The sequence below is a fragment of the Saimiri boliviensis genome, chromosome 2, assembly GCF_048565385.1.
Source record: "Saimiri boliviensis isolate mSaiBol1 chromosome 2, mSaiBol1.pri, whole genome shotgun sequence".
Lineage (NCBI taxonomy): Eukaryota > Metazoa > Chordata > Mammalia > Primates > Cebidae > Saimiri > Saimiri boliviensis.
The window spans coordinates 41,556,874-41,577,326 of NC_133450.1; the positions used below are offsets into that span (position 1 = coordinate 41,556,874).

The 20,453-nt window shown below is 41.3% G+C and overlaps 1 long non-coding RNA gene and 1 pseudogene across 13 annotated transcripts in view; one reads left to right on the top strand and one right to left on the bottom strand.

Annotated features, from left to right (window-relative positions):
* LOC141583527 (uncharacterized) overlaps positions 1–20,453 on the bottom strand; it is a 327,776-nt gene that overhangs the window by 294,661 nt on the left and 12,662 nt on the right. Inside the window, exon 4 of one of the 13 annotated variants that reach the window (XR_012516178.1) lies at positions 8,032–9,448. The exons of 11 other annotated variants lie outside the window; for them this stretch is intronic. This is a non-coding gene — a long non-coding RNA (uncharacterized LOC141583527). Of the gene's footprint in view, positions 1–8,031; positions 9,449–16,495; positions 17,966–20,453 lie in introns of those variants that run through there. One more of the 13 variants, XR_012516177.1, reaches the window with a different exon arrangement.
* LOC101044146 (small ribosomal subunit protein eS8 pseudogene) lies at positions 2,094–4,897 on the top strand (annotated as a pseudogene).

Here is a 20,453-nt window from a genome sequence, read left to right on the forward strand (position 1 = left end):
CCTAATCCCCAATATGTTGGTATTTGGAGGCAGGACCTTTGGAAAGTAATTAGAATTACATTAGGTCATGAGGGTAGAGACTATGTGATAGAATTCATACACTTATAAAAAGAAGAGGAGACAACACATCTCTTGCTCCACCATGAGAAGACACAGCAAGAATACAGCCATTAACAAGCCAGGAAGAGGGCCCTTACCAAGAATCAAATCAGCCAGCACCTTGCTTCTGAATTTCCCAGCCTCCATAACTGAGAGAAATCAATTTCTGCTGTTTAAGACACCCAGTCTATGTATGCTATCATAGCATTCTGCACAGACTAAGACACTAATCAAGGGTCCATATTACTTTGGGTACATCTTACAAAATGCACCCTAAAGAAGTAAACTTGTCCTGAACTATGCACTGTCCTGACCCCAATGATGTTCTGTGTTGGAGCTGAGAGGTGAGAGGGAAGAGAAAACTAGCAGTGGTTTGGGGGCTGCTGAATAAACCAAGTAATGAGGCAGTAAGTGAATCACAGAGGTCTTAAACCAAAGACCTTTTATGCTTCACACCCATCTCCCCAACCACTTGCTATATAACCCTTTGTTCAAGTTCATGATGAATTCCTGTTTTTCAGATATAGCTTCATAATATTTTATTTAGTCCTTTTCCTTTCTTCCTGACTTCCAGGTACATTCGTTGCCATGGGAACCATGATGCTAATTTTAAGGGTGGAGCCCAGAAAGATCCACAAACACAGAGGAAAAGAGATATGATCTCTATTTGATTGAAATATAGACTCCAAATCGGAAAACTGGGGTTTGAAATATAGTCCCCGAATTAGAAAATTGCAAGAAGTAAACCAAACGGGCCTTCAAGCTCACAAATATATCCTTCCTGGACCAGTTCTCTTCCTCAGGCACATGAACCAAGTAATAAATCCTAACAGTAAATGCATAAACACAAACAGAGGTTTCTGTGCTATTCTTCACTGGAGCTTTTACATAAACTAATTTATCAGGAAAGTGGTTCCTGTCAAAGGACTGAAGGATTTATGTTTTCTTGTCTCTCAGATGTGAGCCATAGTCAAGCTCTTATAAACCATTGCCCTCTTTTCTGAGTACCTTCTGCTAAATTGTATCTAATTAAAACCCTAAAGCCTTTCAAGCTTTCTCAATGACCAAGAAGAGGTTTTTCCAAGGGGCCTATCAAAAACATCCAGGTCTAGAGTACTTAGGTCACTGTCTTGCCAGGGTTAGGCTATTGCCATGGCTCGCTCTTCAGTCTAGCCCCTGGCCATAAGCTCAATCATCCACACTAGCTTAACTCAGACATTTTATTCCTGGTCCTGTCATCCAATGGGCACTAAACGTTTGTATCAATACAAAAGAATTATGTTTAAGAATGTAAGTTCTTTTATAACCCAGAGTGTTTTAAGAGTCATAATAAAACCTGTGTTCACTCCAATCCTTTGAGTTTATCTTTCACCATGTGGGTTTTTACACTGAAGATCATTGTATTTAGCCATGTAGAAAATTCATGCCCTGCTGTTCCCAACCAATGCTCTTCATATTCTGTGGCACTGAACTTTGAAAGGGCCGATGCTGTATTGACATGGCAGGAGCAGGTTAAAATACTCCACTTTCTTCCCAACAGTAAGTAGGTGGGGAAGCATCAACCTTCTCAAGGTCCATATGTACCAGCTAGGAAATAGTGCGCTCAAAGGAGGTAGCTGAAGAACTTTCAATAAAGGGACTACCAAGATGTAGCAAGAGATAAGGGAACAGGTAAGTGGCAATACTTACAACTAGAAAACAGGAGTCCTTCAGATCTGAGAAACAGCAGCCACTAGAACCCAGCAGGAATTTGTAAAACAGGTGCCACTTGAGAGGGGCTGTGGCATTCAGCAGAGGAGTGCAGCCCCTGCCAGACTGCAGCCCAGAAGAAAAGGAATGTGTTGGGGTAGGAGAGATGAGCCTGTAGCGTCTCTCTCCTCTTGCTCTCTGATTGCCTCCCTGCACCTCCCTTCGACTTTAACCAGAGTATAGAAGATACAGGGGTCGGGGACCCTTAGAGGTCAGCCTGCTGGGGGCAAAAATCAGAGTGAAGAATGGAGGTAAATCTAGAGGTACAGACAGAATATTCAGCACACAGTGCTGTTTGGAGACCGATAAACAAGCCAGTGTTCACCAAGGATAGAAGGCTCCTCGTGAGTGCTGATAGGCGCCGTAGAGTTTGAAACGCCTGTCTTGCTGTTGGAAGAAGAGAGACACACAAACCAACTGGAAAACAGTCATGAGCGCACTAGAGAGTTACCAAGGCAGGTGGCTCACATGCATACCTGGGAAACTAAATGCCACACCGCATCTGGAAGAGGTGGCTTCTCCTCTCTAAGTCTTTTACTTTGCATCGACTACAAACTCAAACTACAGGAGAAATCACCACAATTCTAATAGCCAACATTTGTTGGACACACCATGTGCCAGACTGTTAAAAACACCATGCCCAAATTAACTCAATTCTCACAACAACTCTATGAGATCAACATTATTATCACTGTTTTCTGGATGAGAAAAGTTGAATAGACTGAGAACTAGAGAAGCTACACACCAAGTCAGTAATGATATCAGATTCTGAACCCTGGCAGTCTGACTTCAGAGCCAGCACTTTTAAATCCTACACTTATACAATGAGCACTCTTGACCATGTTTATAATATAGTTGAACTGCTTATCCATTATTTTCACGTTACCAGCACCTAACGTCACATTTGAACAGGTATGAAAATAGCTATGGAGTTACAGATTTTTCACCACCTGAAGTGGTGAAAGAATTCTTCACACCACTGGCTATTCACTCCCCTCCTCCTGCCATCCCCTCCAGCGGTGTTGAGACTTCTCTGTCTCTGTGTGTAACTATTACATAAGCCTCGCCGGGGGGGGGCAAATACAGAGCAGCAGAGCATTCTTTTTTAGTATATCTCATAATGCCCCTTCATAGTTAGTGCAGAGTAAAGGGTTATTAGTTTAATATAGTTCAATTAAATGCAGTTTAAAATAAAACTTTATTTTAAACTCTAAAATAAAACTTTATTTTAAACTCTAAAATAAAACTTTATTTTAAACTCTAAAATAAAACTTTATTTTAAACTCTAAAATAAAGTTTTAAAATAATGGAATGGATGAAGGCTATCAATAGGAAGAGCAATAACAGAATGCCAGGAGATGGAATTGTACCCTATGGTATCATGAGTTGTAATAACACTATCTTAAAGGAGACTTCCAGAGAGGGCAGATTTCTTCACCTTGAAGAATGTGCTCCAGCACTTGTGATTTAGACAAAGACCCCAGGAGGAGTCTACAGTCCCCTTCTGCTCTTGCTCCATAAGGCAGGCAAGCCAAGTAAAGGCGTTCAAGCCATAGCATTAACGTTTTTCTTCTATTACCCTCAAAGTAAGCACACTAAACTTGCCATTCCTGTCACCTTCTCTTAAAGGTTCTCCTTCAAAGCTCAAATGAGTCACTTAGAAGGTAAATAAATCCTTCATGAACGTATCTAAGATTTAGTTTCCACATCTACAAATCCCTGACCTTACTCTGAACTGTTCTAAACACCACTGGCTGTTCACTCCCCTCCTCCTGCCATCCCTCCAGCGGTGTCGAGACTTTTCTGTCTCTGTCTGTAACTATTACATAAGCCTCCCCGAGGCGGGGAGGTACAGAGCAGCAGAGCATTCTTTTTTAGTGTATCTCCTAGTGGTCCTTCATAGTCCGTGCAGAGTAAAGGGTTATTAGTTTAATATAGTTCAATTAAATGCAGTGGACAATATTTAGCAAAAAAAAAAAGAAAGAAAGAAAGAAAGAAAAGAAAAGAAAAAAAACCAGCCTCTCACTGTTTTGGGGCTTTTACCCACTTCGGAACTTCTCTTTCAGTGAGCCCCCTTTTCCTTGAGTATCTCCAGAGGCACGGCCTGCTGAGTGAACCAGTTTTCTGCTCAGGTATCACAAACCTCGTGGTTTCTGCAATTTCCCTGGAGAGCCAGGACAAACCATTTCAAATTGCTGCGCTAGCCAATTTCCACCAGAGAACCCTTCCTGGAGCTCATTGATCCCGCCGAGCCCAGTTCGGTGGGCCTGTGGCAGCCATCCAGCAGGCTGCGTTGTGTAACAGACGATCACGGTATACGACGACTGACCTGCACTTTAGTTATCTAACACCCAAACCTAACTCAGGTCTCAGTCTCCTCAGACACCTTCACCACTCACAACTCCATTTAGGCTCCTGGAAACCAACCGTTCATCTTCAGAACAGTGATTTAAGGGCATCTCGGGACAACTGGCACAAGGGCAGCAAGACCAGAGGCAAGGGAAAGCCCTTTCACGAGAAGCGAAAGTATGAGTTGGGGCACCCGGCTGCCGACACCAAGGTTGGCCCCCGCCGCATCCACAGTCCATGTACGGGAAGGTAACAAGAAATACCATGCCAAGGCTGGCCATGGGGAACTTCTCTTGGGGCTCAGAGTGCCGTACTCGCAAAACAAGGATCATGGATGTTGTCTACAATGCATCTAATAACGAGCTGGTCGGCACCAGGAACCTGGTGAAGAGGGGCGCCGTGCTCATCCACAGCACACTGTGCAGACAGCAGTAGGAGTCCCACTGTGCGCTGCCCCTGGGCCTCAAGAAGGGAGCCAAGCTGACTCCCGAGGAAGAAGAGATTTTAAAAACAAAACACGGATGAAAAGAAAAAGAATGCCAAAATCAGCAGTCTCCTGGAGGAGCAGTTCCAGCAGGGCAAGCTTCTTGCATGCATCGCTTCAAGGCCAGGACAGTGTGGCCGAGCAGATGGCTACCTGCTAGAGGCCAAAGAGCTGGAGTTCTAGCTTAGGAAAATCAAGGCCACGAAAGGTAAATAAATCCTTGTTTTCTGTCTTCCCCTGTGTAATAAAGGTATTTATCGTTCTATTCACACACACAAACACGCACACACATAAACAGATAAAAGTTTTGAGTGGCCACCTTTCAGGAACAAATGTAGACACCATGAGAATATCTAGCATTAAAGGATATCACTAGATTTTATCCAAGGTTTCAGTCTCTAAGTGAACTTGAAGGGTTTATTAGTCCATTTTCATGCTTCTGATAAAGACATACGGACGAAAAAGAGGTTCAATTGGATTTATGGTTCCACATGGTTGGGAAGGCCTCAGAATCATGGCTGGAGGCAAAAGACACTTATTACATGGTGACAACAAGAAAAAATGAGGGAGATACAAAAGCAGAATCTCATGATAAACCCATCAAATCTTACGAGACTTATCCCCTACCACAAGAACAGTATGGGGGAAACCATTCCCATGATTCAAATTATCTCCTACTGGTTCCCTCCCCCAAGTGAGATCACAGATAAAACAGTATTTTTGAAATATTCCAGTTCCAGCACTTCCAGATTAACTGAGACTGTCTAGCGAATTGCAGTATGCAATTCAGTAACCACTCACATGTGGCTACTGAGCACTTGAAATGCAGCTACCTCAACCTGAAATATGCTCCAAGTATAAACTACACGCCTAGTTTCAAAGACCTAATATGGAAAAAGAAAGTAATGCACCTCCATAACTTTATTGATTGTAGGTGAAATGACTGTATGTGATATTGATTTAAAGTTAAAATATTTTAAAAATTAATTTCACTTGTTTCAGTTCACTTTTTAAATAGGTCTACCAAAAAACTGTACAATACAGGTGTGACTGACATTATGTTTCTGTCAAACTGTACTAGTCTAATGTATGATTCTCAATAAAATTACAATGGAGCTTTTCCCATCTAGACATCCCAGAGGCCTCTCCCAGGACATCTGAATCAGCAGAAACTACGAGGGCTTCTGTTTTGTAAGATGCTCCCCAGTACAGTACAGTATCTGCACTAGAGCATTCTAAGTGTGCTTCATAAGCTTTCTTTTTGTACATGCATCTCCTGGGGAGCTCATTAATCAGCTAATTTCAACCCTAGAGATTCTGATGAGTTAGATCTAAAACGAGCCCGAGGTCCCCTGGAATGTTCATTTACCATGCGCTTCATGAGATCTAACTCAGGGGACCCCAGAACCACATCTGAAGAAATACCACTCTGGGGGTGGGAAGTGCTGTTACTCAAGGAACAGGTTAAACCCACCAGCACTGTACCAGCAAAGCAGGGCACAAAAGGGGAAGAGGACAATAAAGAAAGTAATTACTTAAGTAATTTGATATGTGGCATTACAAGAAAATTATCAAAATAATCATAGAAAGTCTTATCTGTTTATCTTGCTTAAGTTTGTTTGTTTTTGTTTTTGTTTTTGTTTTTGTTTTTTGAGACGGAGTTTCACTCTTGTTACCCAGGCTGGAGTGCAATGGTGCGATCTCGGCTCACCGCAACCTCCGCCTCCTGGGTTCAGGCAATTCTCCTGCCTCAGCCTCCTGAGTAGCTGGGATTACAGGCACGTGCCACCATGCCCAGCTAATCTTTTGTATTTTTAGTAGAGACGGGGTTTCACCATGTTGACCAGGATGGTCTCGATCTCTTGACCTCGTGATCCACCCGCCTCAGCCTCCCAAAGTGCTGGGATTACAGGCTTGAGCCACCGTGCCCGGCCTTGCTTAACTTTTAATTATATTTTTGTTTAGAAGATTCTTCTATTTTAAATTTTATGACAAGGGATGGGTACAGTCTTTTCAGAGCTTGGAACTTCTACAGATTTGACCCTACCACATAATAAAAATATTTCCCCCAATGTGGAGGCTGCTCTCTCTTCTACTGTAGGATAATAGAATCAGAAGTATGTGTATGGACACCAACTTTGGGTTCATTAATCGTGAGGGCAGAGAGTCTTACCTTTTGGTCTTGATTGACTGTTTTTTGGTTGTTTTGTAAATCATATCATTCTTATTAGAGAAGGAAAACTGCTACACTCAGAGGAAGACAGATCCTTAGAAAATACTGTCAGGCGGAAGGCCTTTGGCTCATCAACTATCCAAGCTAAGGTCTCCCTTGCAGAACCCTGAAGGACTCTCACCAACACCACAGCATGAGAACCAATATCTTGGGCAAATGACTTTCTACAGAAAGTATCTTGGAAGAGAAGGTTCTAATTCTAGTTAAAAGCTCTCCCACCTCGATCTGCTGGGAGCCCAGATTTAGGCTCTGATTCACCATCTCTGCATTCCAATAGCATGCAAATCGCACCAAGAGCTGGAGTCCATTTAAAAAATGTTTTTAAATAGATTTCCTAAGTGGTCATAAATCTTGTTTCTGACGTGTTTTGTTTCTTCTAACAAGTACCTTGCCATTAATGAGAGAATTATTTTAAGCCAATTCAAGATCCTAATATTTAATCAAATTTCTATATACTTCAGCAAAATGTTAAGAAGCAGGCAGTAATTAGCAGGAGGTAACCACCACGGTAAAAGGTCCCTGGAAGATGACCTTTTCACACCTGGGCAAACTGGCCTTCAGCGTAGGTGCCCCCTTCATCTTTTTGCCCCCTTGTAGTAGTCATGATGGCATGGCTGAAGACCCCGTATTTGTGAAAGTGCCCTTCTTTGTGCTCATAGAACACATGGCTGAGGTCAGGGAGGTAACCTGAAACAACCTTGAAACAACTAACTAGGCCACTGTGGAATCAAGCCTATGATCCCAGCCTTTCAAACCTCAGCCTCTAATAGACTCAACCAGCCAGCCAATGTAGGGGACAGAGCCCTGTGCTACACTGTGTAAAGGCAAATCTTTGGAAATCTAAGACTGTCAGTGTCAAAGGCACAGAGGCAATTATCAGACCCTATACTTCGCCCCTGCATAAAGGACTAAAGCCTGCAGAAGTCAAGCAACCTGTAACAGGTGATATAATTAGTTAATGGCATAGCCAGGGGCAATGTCCAAGTTTTAATTCCTAGCCTTAGAAGTATTTCTCTTTAACATTAACTATGAAAATAACCATAATGTGCCTTCATCAAAAACTAAGTAGGTATAAAGACCCTTAATTTTACATATACATAAAAAGAATAGCCACAGCTTATTTTAGTTTTCCTATGAAATCAGCTATAACTACAGTTTATTCACTATTTACCATGTGTAGAACACTGTACTACAAATGTGGGCATTACTGGACCCATTTCAGACATGAGGACACTGAGAAGTTGAGTGTTTATCCATGTTCATGCAATGAAGAAATGGCAGTCTGAAGCCAACTTGCTCTTTTCTACCTTCAAAGTGGACCATATTAACCACCATGCTACACCACCTCTTAGAACCACATCGCCCTCCGTGTACAACTGGCTTTTGTTAGGGTCCTCAAACTAGCTCAAGTTCCTGCCAAAACTAGATCCCCAACCCTATAATCTTGCCCCTGACCACTCCCACCCACACACGCTGCTGCCCACCTGCAGTGTCTAGTGTCAATTTACCATGGAACTGTTCTTGTGTGATCTAATTAGGTTCAGTAGTGCCCTTGCCTAAAATCTACCTGGTGGCCAAATTCACCCCATCACAAAGCTAGATGTGAAGTATGATACCTAGGATGCCTTCAGAAGGAAAAGGAAGTGTGTGGAGACCGTTGGAACGCTGGGTAAATGTACCACTTCCTTTGCAACTTGGCCACAAAGCCATCTAACTTCAGAAGATAAGGGAAGAAAATGGTCTCCCCAATCACCAAAGTTCTCCCCCAGAAATCCCACCTTCCTGCTTCTACCTCTCCTCATCTCTCAAATCTCAGATACTCATTGAGGCAATTGCTTCAGATTTCTTTTGATTCCCTCTGACACAGCTGAGGACCCAGATGGAAGCATCATGCCACTCATGATCATACAACTTAGCCTCCAAACAAGAACACTTTGGAAGTATAAGGGGCACTATTGCTAAATGTGTTCGGCTATCAGACATAAAACAGACCATCCTAGGCCACCTCAATCTAAGGTCACCCTATCATACCCCCCAGTCACCTTCTCTGCAAGCGTTTTTAATAGGCAGCTGACGCGAAGGGCAGAACTGCAGCAATACTGTCCCAGGAAGGGCATCACCCCAGGTGATGGCACGCAGAGCCTGCAAGGGCAACAGCTGGCAACGCAGGTTGGCTCTTCACATTGAACTCCTACTGAAATCTAGTTTCTTCTGAAAGAGGTGCTAGTTGAGGATACGTTTCTCAGGAAACTAGATCCAAAAGGCACCAAGTGGAAAAAGCAGGACACCTGTCAGCCGTAACACAATTTGGCTGAGACACATCTCTAGCGAGAGAAGAGCAAATGCAAAGGTTTGCTGCCACCTGCTGTTGCATATTTGTCCTTGGTAACAAGATGACAGCAGCTGGGCTAGAGGCATTTGGTGTTTCGGGACATCTCCAGGTACCCAGACTCTTCAACTTGCTCACACCAGAGCAGAACCACAGGACCATCAAGCATGTATTGCATGAGTATTTATTGTGAACCTTCTGCACCCTAATTTAGGGAAGGAGATAAAATGATGATTAAGATGAGACTCCTCCCATGCTGAATTTAAATCTATTTCATGAGAGCAGGGCAGTGAGAAATCAAGGGCAGAGACACCATCTAAAATACCTTTGCATCTTCCAAAAAATAGAGCTCACCCTGTGACATGTTGAAATGATTATTAGCTACCCAAGGAAGAGGCACATTCTAGTAATTCCTCTTTCATTTTGATTACAAATCAATGAATGTGTCACACAGGAGCTGGTCCTAGAGAATTCTATGAAGTAGAGGTTATCTTTACCCCTTTCCTCATGATCCCTAGTCTTTTGTCTTTGTTTCTGTCATATCTAGGGACCGAGTAGTATCAGATTAAGACAAAGACATTGAGTTTTCATCGTAGTCTTTTAACTTTTAAATTCAGGGGTACATATGCAGGATGTGCAGGTTTGTCAACATAGGTAAATGTAAGTCATAGGTGTTTGTTGTACAGATTATTTTATTGCCCAGATATGAAGCAGAGTATCCTTTAGTTATTTTTTCTAATCCTCTCCCTCCTCTCACTCTCCATCCTCTGATGGGCTCCAGTGTGTGTTGGTCCCCTCTTTGTGTTCATGTATTCTCATAATTTAGCTCCCACTTATAAGTGAAAACATGCAGTATTTGGTTTTCTGTTCCTGTGTTAGTTTGCAAAGGATAATGGCTGATGTGGTTTGGCTGTGTCCTCACCCAAGTCTCATCTTGTAGTTCCAATAATCCTCACATGCCATAGGAGGGACTTGGTGGGAGGTAATTGAATCATGGGGGTGATTTCCCCAATGCTATTCTCATGATAGTAAGTTCTCACAAGATCTGATGGTTGTATAAGGGGCTTCCCCTTTTGCTTGGCTTTTATTATTCTCCTTCCTGCTGCCATGTGAAGAAGGACATGTGTGCTTCCCCTTCTGATATGATTTTAAGTTTCCTCCCTACGTGGGAGGTCTCCCTAGCCATGTGAAACTAACTCAATTAAACCTCTTCCTTTATAAATACTCAGTCTTGGGCAGTTCTTTATAGCAGCTTCAAAATTGACTAATGCAATGGCCTCCAGCTCCATCCCTGTTCCTGCAAAGGACATGATCTCATTCTTTTTTATGGCTGCAGAGTATTCCATGGTATATATGTGCCACATTTTTTTTTGTCCAGTCTATCATTGATAGGCATTTAGGTTGATTCCATGTCTTTGCTGTTGGGAATCATGCTGCAATGAACATACACATGCAAATGTCTTTATAACAGAATGATTTATATTCCTTTGGGTATATATCCAGTAATGGCATTTCTGGGTTGAATGATATTTCTGTCTTTAGGTCTTTGAGAAATTGCCTGTCTTCCACAATGATTGAAGTAATTTATACTCCCAACAGTTTAAAAGTATTTTTCTTCACAGCCTCACTAGCATTTGTTTTTTGTTTGTTTTCTGGCTTTTTAATAATTGCCATTGACTGCTGTGAAATGGTATCTCATTGTAGTTGTGATTTATATTTCTCTAATGATCAGTGATGTTGTTTTTTTCAGTTTCAAATGATTGTTGGCTGCATGTATGTCTTGAGAAGTGTCTGTTCTTCAAAGTGTCCTTTGCCCACTTATTAATGGGATTTTTTTTTCCTTGTAAATTTAAGTTCCCTACAGATGCTGGATATTAGATCTTTGTCAGATGTTTGGTCTGCAAAATTTTTCTCCCATTTTGTAGGTTGTCTGTTTACTCTGCTGATAGTTTCTTTTGCTGTGCAGAAGCTCTTTCATATAATTAGATCCCATTTGTCAATTTTTGCTTCTCTACCATTTGCTTTTGGTGTCTTTGTCATAAAATCTTTGCTTGTGCCTATGTCCTAAATGGCATTGCCTAGGTTGTCTTGCAGGGTTTTCATAGATTTCATTTAAGCTCTTAACACATCTTAGGTTTTGTGTATGATATAAGGAAGGGGTCTCATTTCAACTTTTTGCATATGGCTAGTCAATTCTCCCAGCACCATTTATTGAATATGGAATCTTTTCCCCACTCCTTGCTATTGTCAGGGTTGTTGGTTTGTTGAAGATCACATGGTTGTAGGTGTGTGGCCTATTTGTGGGTTCTCTATTCTGTTCTATTGCTCAATGTGTCTGTTTTTGTACCAGTACCATGCTGCTTTGGTTACTGTAGCCCTGCAGTATAGTTTGAAATTGGGTAGCATGATGCTGAACATTGCATTGGGTTATTTGGGATCTTTTTTGATACCATGTGAATTTTAAAATAGTTTTTTTTTTTTCAGTTCTGTGAAAAATGTCAATGGTAGTTTAATGGGAATAGCACTGAATCTGTAAATTGCTTTGTGCAATAAGGTCATTTTAGTGATGTTAAGATTTCTTACTCATGAGCATGGAATGTTTTTTCATTTCTTTGTATCATCTCTTTTAAACACATTAAATCCTTTCTAAGGACTTGAAAGAAAAGAAAGAGCACAAAAATGAGCCATGCAAAGCATAATACTCACGGACTGGTTAGAAAGCAAAAATGCCATCAGGTATCAAATGTGTTAAGTTTTTATCTCAATGCTGATGGTAGGAAGGATATTGATGCCTCCAGAATTGGGTTTCCCAAATTGAATGGGATAGCTGAAAAGTGTGGTCATTAAGACATTAACTTGAACTTGACTGCCTATGATCCAATTCTGGCTTTATCTTTTAATAATTATGTAGCCCTAGACAAATTACTTGACTTCTCTGTGCCTATATTTTTGCTTATAATGATAATAATATCTACTTCACACAGGGAAATATTTTGAAACTATAAGGGTGGACTATAATAAATATTCCATTATTATTTCAATGGAAATAAGCAGATATTTTTAAATATGTAAAGCAGAATAGTATCTGATACACATAAGCACTCAACAAATTGTGCATGCCTGTGTTTTCTTGTATTTTCATTATACCCATTTCTGCCAGCTACCTATAATCAGATAATCAGAGAATAAACTACATTTTTTTTACTGAGGTTTCAATGACTTCATAGTAACTAATGGTTAAGTGGCTCCTGGAACCTGCTTTAGTTGTCAGTGTGGAGCAGTCTGTAGAATCACCTCCAGATTATTTCCTACCGCGTGCCTCTTAGATCTGTTTCACGTGAATTGTCAATCAGAAACGTGATACATAAACAGGTAAAGAGCAAAGCGCAAGAAGGAGTAAATGGGTTATTTTAACTACTGATGTTAGTTAGGGAAACTGATAGAGGAAAACAGGAATAAACTACAGTGTCAAGCTTTCAGCAGTGGGAGAAACCGCTCTAGATGTACTCTGAAGAAAAGTCAACCCCACCTTCTCCAAAAACAATGGAGACTTATAAAACCTGTCCACCTCTGCAGCATGGAAATTTTGTACGCAGTAGCAATAGTAAGCATTTTAGAGAATCAGAAAGGAAATGCTTTGAAATGCTCAGTTTTAAATCTCACTACAGACACACAGTTGGTAACAACCGAATTTAGAGTTTAAACCTTGAACTGCAGCCAGGAAAACTGAGCATGCTCTGACATTGGGACACCTGCCCTGATCCAAACAGGGGACCTGGTGACTGTCAGCTACCTAAAACCACAAGGCAAAGCAGGAAAATGGGGACAGGCACAGATGACCATGACAGGAAAGGGCACAACAGGACGGCGACATTTCCTCTAGGGAAGGATTTCTCCCATGTTAATGTGAAAGGATCATTTTGTAATTGTAGCTATTATTTATAATGTGTCCTGTCAGTTTATTTAAGCCCTCTAAGGAAAATAAACATTGATTGTCCCAAGGTCTCAATCTCAATTGAAATTGAGCTGATGTTCTCTTCATAAAATCCCAACTTTTTTTTTTTTTTTTTTTTTTCCCGGAGACAGAGTCTCGCTCTTTCGCCAGGCGCCAGGCTGGAGTGCAGTGGCGCAATCTCGGCTCACTGCAACCTCCGCCTCCCGGCTTCAAGCAATTCTCCTGCCTCAGCCTCCAGAGTAACTGGGATTACAGGCGCGTGCTACCATGCCCAGCTAATTTTTGGTTTTTAATAGAGATGGGGTATCACTATGTTGGCCAGGATGGTCTCAATCTTGACATCATGATTCGCCCTCCTCGGCTTCCCAAAGTGCTGAGATTACAGGTATGAGCCACCGCACCCAGCCTTTTTTTGAGACAGAATCTTGCTCTGTCACCCAGGCTGGACTGCAGTGGCGTGATCTCAGCTTACCGCAACTTCCATCTCTCAGGCTCAAGCAATTCCCTTGCCTCAGCCTCCTGAGTAGCTGGGACTACAGAAGTGTGCCACAGCACCCGGAGAATTTTTTTATTTTTTAGTAGAGATGGGGTTGCACCATGTTGACCAGGCTGGTCTCAAACTCCTGACCTCAAGTGATCCTTCTGCTTTGTCCTCCCAGAATGCTGGGATTACAGGTGTGAGCCACCATACCTGGTCCAAAATCCCAACTTTAAAAATAATTCATTAAAATGTGTAGAAAAATACTAAAATACGTCTATTTCTGTGTCTGTATGTAGTGTGTTACACTTGTCTTTCTTTCGCGATATTTTATGCCCCAAATTCAATTTTCAGGTGGTCAGACTGATAATTCTTAATGTGCCTGTAGAAAGCAGTAGATTTTTGACCCAGTGAGCATCATGGAAGTTGATCAGAGTGACCTCAAAATTTTTTTTAAAAAAAAGTAGGGCCAAAAAAACAGTAACTCCATAGCTTCAGTCTCAATATGAATGGCTTGACAATTTGTCCAGACACTGCGTTCTATATAAAATTTAAGAACAAACCCCTTCTCAGCTCACTTGAAGAATCATGACCAATAAGAACAATGTTTTAATCCCAAATTCTATTAAAATTTCCCATATAACAGTTATCAGGGTAACCTCCCACATAGTATCAAGATAACAGGTCATCCTACTCCATGTTCATTTAAAATAATGCAGGGAAAGGGAAAACTCAGTATCAATTTAGACTGAGCAAGAATTTCCAATTTGAGAGTGTGAGGTCGAAAGTGTTCGCTAATGAGTTGTTCAATCAAACTTGGGGAAGACTCTTGACTGAGGAAATCTCCGGCTAGCATTTCTTTCCTGACCCAGATGGAGTCTAATTAATCACCTGAAGGATTGTCCTGCACATCACAGAAGAATTGCTCAGAAACTGCCCTTCTGTGCCTGCATATCAGAACTGAGCTGCCATGTGTCACAGTGCACTTACTAGACGTTAAGAAAAAGGGAGACTTAATCTCAGATCCAGCATCATTTCTTTCAGAGAACACAGAGGAGAGCTGCTGCAGAAAAATTCCTTCAGTTGAAGAAAAAGAGCTTCACACTTTTCTATCTCATTGATTAGTACATACGCCCTATGCCCTCATTTCCTGGTAGAAATCCAACTGTGACACCATATTGATTCTGAGGGAAATGTGACCCTGTTAAGATGCTTCCACTTTTCAATAATTCTTCCCATCTTCCTGTTCTTCCTTTTCTCCCAATTATTGACCCTTATTAAAAAAAAATTATAAAGCTGGAATAATGTAATCACATGAGAAATTAGAAAAGGGATTTGTGCAGGTTTTTTTAAATCCACACATAACTATGGACTGGGAAGGTTAGAATAAGTTGCTCCTTCTCTTGGTGGGCACCTGTTTAATAGTAGAAGGAAGAGAAGGTACATATGGCTATTAAAGATCTTACAGAATTTAAAAGAGGAGGAATGTACTAAAGGTATTTAAAGGGGCACTAGGAAGCAGGCAAGAAATTTTCTGTTCTTTCTTTAAAGGTTGGCAGTAAATAAATGGCAAATTCTACAATGAGGTGGCATTTTATAGGTTCACAGTGACATTAATTCAGTAAAGCAACTGGGAATGTAACTGACAAAAGAGAGTGAAACCAGCTGGTATTTTGTTACATGGCACATATGAACTACTAGGGGTTTCTGCTCCAATCCAGAGTAGCAAGTAGCAAAAGGCTACCAGCATGAGCAAGAGTCCTTCCTGGGATGGAGAGAAAAGCATTTTTATGGCATATCCAGTCTGTGTGGCCTGATAACTAAGACACATGCCCTACATTTTTATACTGAGATGGCTATTTTTGCCTACATGTCCTTTTCAGTCCTAGTATTCTCCAAACTTCTGTCTATTCTTGCATTTACTCATTCACTAACAATTTTGTGAGATACCATGCAAAGTCCTAGGAAGTCAATGATTAAAAGACCCAGATAACACCCTTAAGTATCATAAACCTAATAGGTCTACAATTAATTCCTATAAATTTTATTACAAGAATACACACACATACACACACACACACACACACACACACACACACACAATAGGGAGAGTTGTGGAGGAGGAAGGAGAGAATGAGAACTGAAAGCTTAGGTGAGTGATCACTCAGCTTGGAAATTCAGAAGGGTCACTGAAACAGGAAGGAATGTTTGAACTGAAACTTGCAGGGTGAGACGATTTTGTCAGGTCAGCAATGGAGTGGGACATGGTAGGCTATGTTAGAGCTTAAGGAACACCATGCACAGAGATTTAAAAGCATAGGCTGGCAGAACTATTTGGCAACTATAAATTCTGCAACCACCCTCAATGTTTCCTGTTGCTTCTTTGGCTGAATCGTGGTAGACCATGATCATTCAATGATCCAAATTAATGTACCCAATGTGAAAGAATCACAGCATTGAACTTGGAAGGCTCTTTTTGTTACCTTATTAGTGGTGGCTGTCAGTTAATTCAGTGAGCTGAGGTGATACGGTTTGGCTGTGTCGCCACCCAAATCTCAATTAAACCTCTTTTGCCTCCCAGTCTTGGGAATAAAGAAATCAGCAGCCGCATGAAAACAGACTAATACATGAAGCAGTGAAGAACAGCTCTCAAGACAAGCAAATGCACCACTGGGAGGGAACATAGGTAAAGGCTGGAACTATGGGCTTTGGAATCAGGATGGGATGCCTGTGAGCATCATGTAGGATGATGACACTGAGATACTCAGCACCGTGTCTGGTACATAAGCAGCACTTCATAAATATCAGATACCACTCTATTACTTATTAAATTATTGGCAGGTATACTCTAGTTATACTGTGATATTTATAAATTTTGCTAACCATTAAGACATTTAGCTCTACAGGATGAGTGTGTGAGTGAACAAGATGAGTAGTATGAAATTATCTGGTGATTTTCCAAAAGAATTTTAAAATCTTTGCAAATTGTCATAACAATAACTCAGTCTATAAGCTATTTTTATACAATGTATATTCACATACATATGTATATTTCTATCTATAGCAGCTATTCGTAGTATAAACAAGAAAAATAGGAGAATAGGTGTGATTTTTACTACATGACAGATATTTGTAAAAGGATTTTTTTTTACAAGATTATAAATAGGTGGTATTTTTTAATGGGAAAATTTGACTGTAATTCTGGTCTCACTCATAAGTGGGAGTTGAACAGTGAGAACACATGGACACAGGGAGGGGAACATCACACACCAGGACCTGTCAGGGAGTAGGGGGCAAGGGGAGGGAGAGCATTAGGACAAATACCTGACGCATGCAGGGATTAAAACCTAGATGATGGGTTGATGGGTGCAGCAAACCACCACAGCACATGTACACCTATGTAACACACCTGCATGTTCTGCACATGTATCCCAGAACTTAAAGTATAATAAACGTAAAAGGATTTCTTAAAATGTAGCTTCTTGAGGGATTCTCATTTTTTACTACATTTTCTTGTTAGTTTGACAATATCTAGAAAAGAAAAATATTCTATGTCAATTTCCGTATTTGTCTTCTCTTTAAATAAAATGAGTGCTAGTATTTGGCTTGCCCAAAACACTTCTGAAGACGTCAGATATTTTAAGGCCGAGACAAAAGTTAGGCTTTTTTTTTCCATTGTGACTGCATCATCAGCTCTGCGAAATAACTTAGCCAAATGCATACAAATGAATTGTATCCCACCCAGTGATTTTCAAGAAAAAAATTATGAGAGTCAGGAATAACGTTATGACTCAATCATCCACATAAGTCTCAGAAAACAGCAAAACCATGAGATTGTTTTCCATTTTAACATCAGTTGGTAAATATTCATTCACTAACAACAATACTCAGAGGATTGACCTTGAATCACAGGCTATGGCAATAGAAACATATGTGTGCAAAAGAAACAGTTCTGAGCAAAGAGGTAGGAACACACTAAATACCACGTTAGCACCTATGAACCTGAGAGTGGCAAACATCTGTTCAACAAACATTTCTGGAGCCAATACTGTATGTCAGGCAGTGTTCTAGGTGTTAAGACAAGAGCAATGCACAAAACAGACAAACACCACTGCACTCATGTTGCTCACAATCCCAGGTCATGCATTTTCATCCCAACTGAAACTTGTTCACCCTAAGAATTTAGATGTATTTGGATGTGGAGGATGCTCTACTGGGCCATCCAGATCCTCTTTCACAAATGAAGGGCTTGCTTCCTGGGCTGCTGGGAGTGCTGCTATCAACCCTCTCTGGAGATTTGAATTAGAAAAAAAAAAAAAATTAAAGAAAAAAAAATGTTTCACCTCACATCAGACCACCTTGCAAGGCATCCCATACCCAAAGACTGATAAACACAGAGCTGTAAAGGTCCAGTCTCTTCACTACAACTTAGGACATGGGCATATCAGCTTCAGGGCAGTCTATGGCACCAGTAGAGATCTCTAATGACAGGCCGGGCATGGTGGCTCACGCCTGTAATCCCAGCACTTTGGGACGCTGAGGCGGGCAGATTACAAGGTCAAGAGATCGAGACCATCCTGGCCAACATGGTGAAACCCTGTCTCTACTAAACATATAAAAAATCAGCTGGGCGTGGTGGCGCGTGCCTGTAGTCCTAGCTACTCAGGAGGCTGAGGCAGGAGAATCGCTTGAACTCGGGAGGCGGAGGTTGCAGTGAGCCAAGTTCACACCACTGCACTCCAGCCTGGCACCTGGCAATGGAGCGAGACTCTGTCTCAAAAAATAAATAAATAAATAAATAAATAAATAAAAAAGATCTCTAATGGCTCTGTATTAGGGTGCAACTTCCCCTCCTGCTTCCTTACTATCCACAAGAATTGATCCCAAGAGCATTATGAAAAAGATTCTCTAATAAACTTTTCTCATGCCTTTCTCTATCTTAAAGTTGGCTTCCCAGGGAACCCAATCTGCAGCAATTGTCCTTAGGAGTGAGAAAACAAACACCAAGGTAAGAATTTTCATGCAGATTGCCTGCCACCTGCTGGCAATGAGCCATCTACCCCATCTCTGATGCTAGAGGCAGCATGCATTTCCCCTAGCCTAGCACAAGGTAATAGTATACTTGTTGACACTTTTCCAGTGGAAGGGAATCCATTGGCTGGATTTTGAGGAAAAATGGAGCAACAGCAACCATGAGGACAGTGAAACAGGGTAGCTATTGACACCTGCTGAGGCTCTAAAAAAAATTACCAAAGGTTAAGGCGGATACATTGGCAATTAAAAGCTATATATAAAAAGAGTGAGTACTTCCCTCGGTAGCAAATAAAGAGGTTCTTATCTCCTCAGCAGGAGGGCAGGAAAAGCTGTGAATCCCATCAAGGAACAGTCAGATTTTACAGAAGATTAAACTCTTAACCAAAGGAGATGGGCTGTGCCAGTCAGGGCCTTGATTTGAAAAGAATAGGAGGCTGACATATGGTAGGGGGACAGCTAAGTTAATGGACTCAACTCTTGAATCACCAGACTACCATAAATTCTCTACGCCCGCACAACTGGTCCAATCCTTTCAGTTAAGGGGTAGCACTCTTCTTTTCCTTGAGGATCATGCGCTGATCTCACCCATGCAAAAGAACACGTGCCCCTCAGGATTTTCCCTCACTTTCCCTCCTGGTCACTTGACAAATAAATATGGTTAAGTCACAAGGTAACTCAGTTGGGAACATGCTAAAAGGAGAGGTACTTTATCCTGCAGTAACTACATGGTACAATTGCAGCCAGAAAGGTCCAAGTAGAAATCTGGTGTCCTAGACCAAGGTAGGTTAAACAAATTTACATATAAGAGTTTGATATAGGCAGAATTTCTTATGATACAGCGTTTAACGCTCCAGCAAGGACCCTGGGAAATGATGAAAACACACTGCTAGGCTCAGTCATACTAAATGAGAAATACGAGAATTGCTACCAGACAATGGAGGAAGGGATTGAAAGACTAAAGAAATGAATATGTCAAAATAGATATAAAAGGCTGGAAAACCCACCAGATTATTTCACAAGTGGGCTGGAGGACATGCCATTTACTAAAGCAATAATGAGTGTCTAGTGAGAGGGGCAGCAGCATCACTAAGAAGGTTTGTCGTGGCTCTGCAACATAGGCCAAGGCAGATGTAGAAATGAGCTCACTCATATCAGTGGATATGTTAGGTCCTTGAAACAATCGAGGCTACGCATCAGCACTTAACCAGGAGACTGGGCAGATGAAAGTATTTGAGTGTCGGCAAAAGCGGGAATGACCCATAGAGATGGTTAATAGAAAACAGCTTCGCTAGAAGCAAACTAGATGGGGAAGCAGTAAGAGCACTTAAGCTGTTCAATCAAAAGAAATCCAAGTTGGTTAATCAGGAGTCCAAAGGCTGCCATCTCCATGCAAAATCACAATCCCTTTTTCAGTTTCTAGACCTAAGCTAGGTTTCAGAATCACAACCCATGAATGGGAAAAGAAATCAGGTTTCCAGGAGAGAGAACCCAGCAACACCATGGCAAGTATGCCGGGGATGATTCCTCCAGTCTCTTTTCAAAGAGACCTGTGCAATGGATTAGTCAACTGTGAAGTTGAAAAAGGGAAATTGAAACATGCTAAGTAAGGACTGTTGACAGAGTCTGAGTTGACAACGATACCTGAATACTCAGTCTACACGCAATGACTGATCAATCAAGGCCTATAAAATCCCCAGACGCTAACTCCAGAGACCCCTGAAGGACCATCCCAGGCCTAGAGCT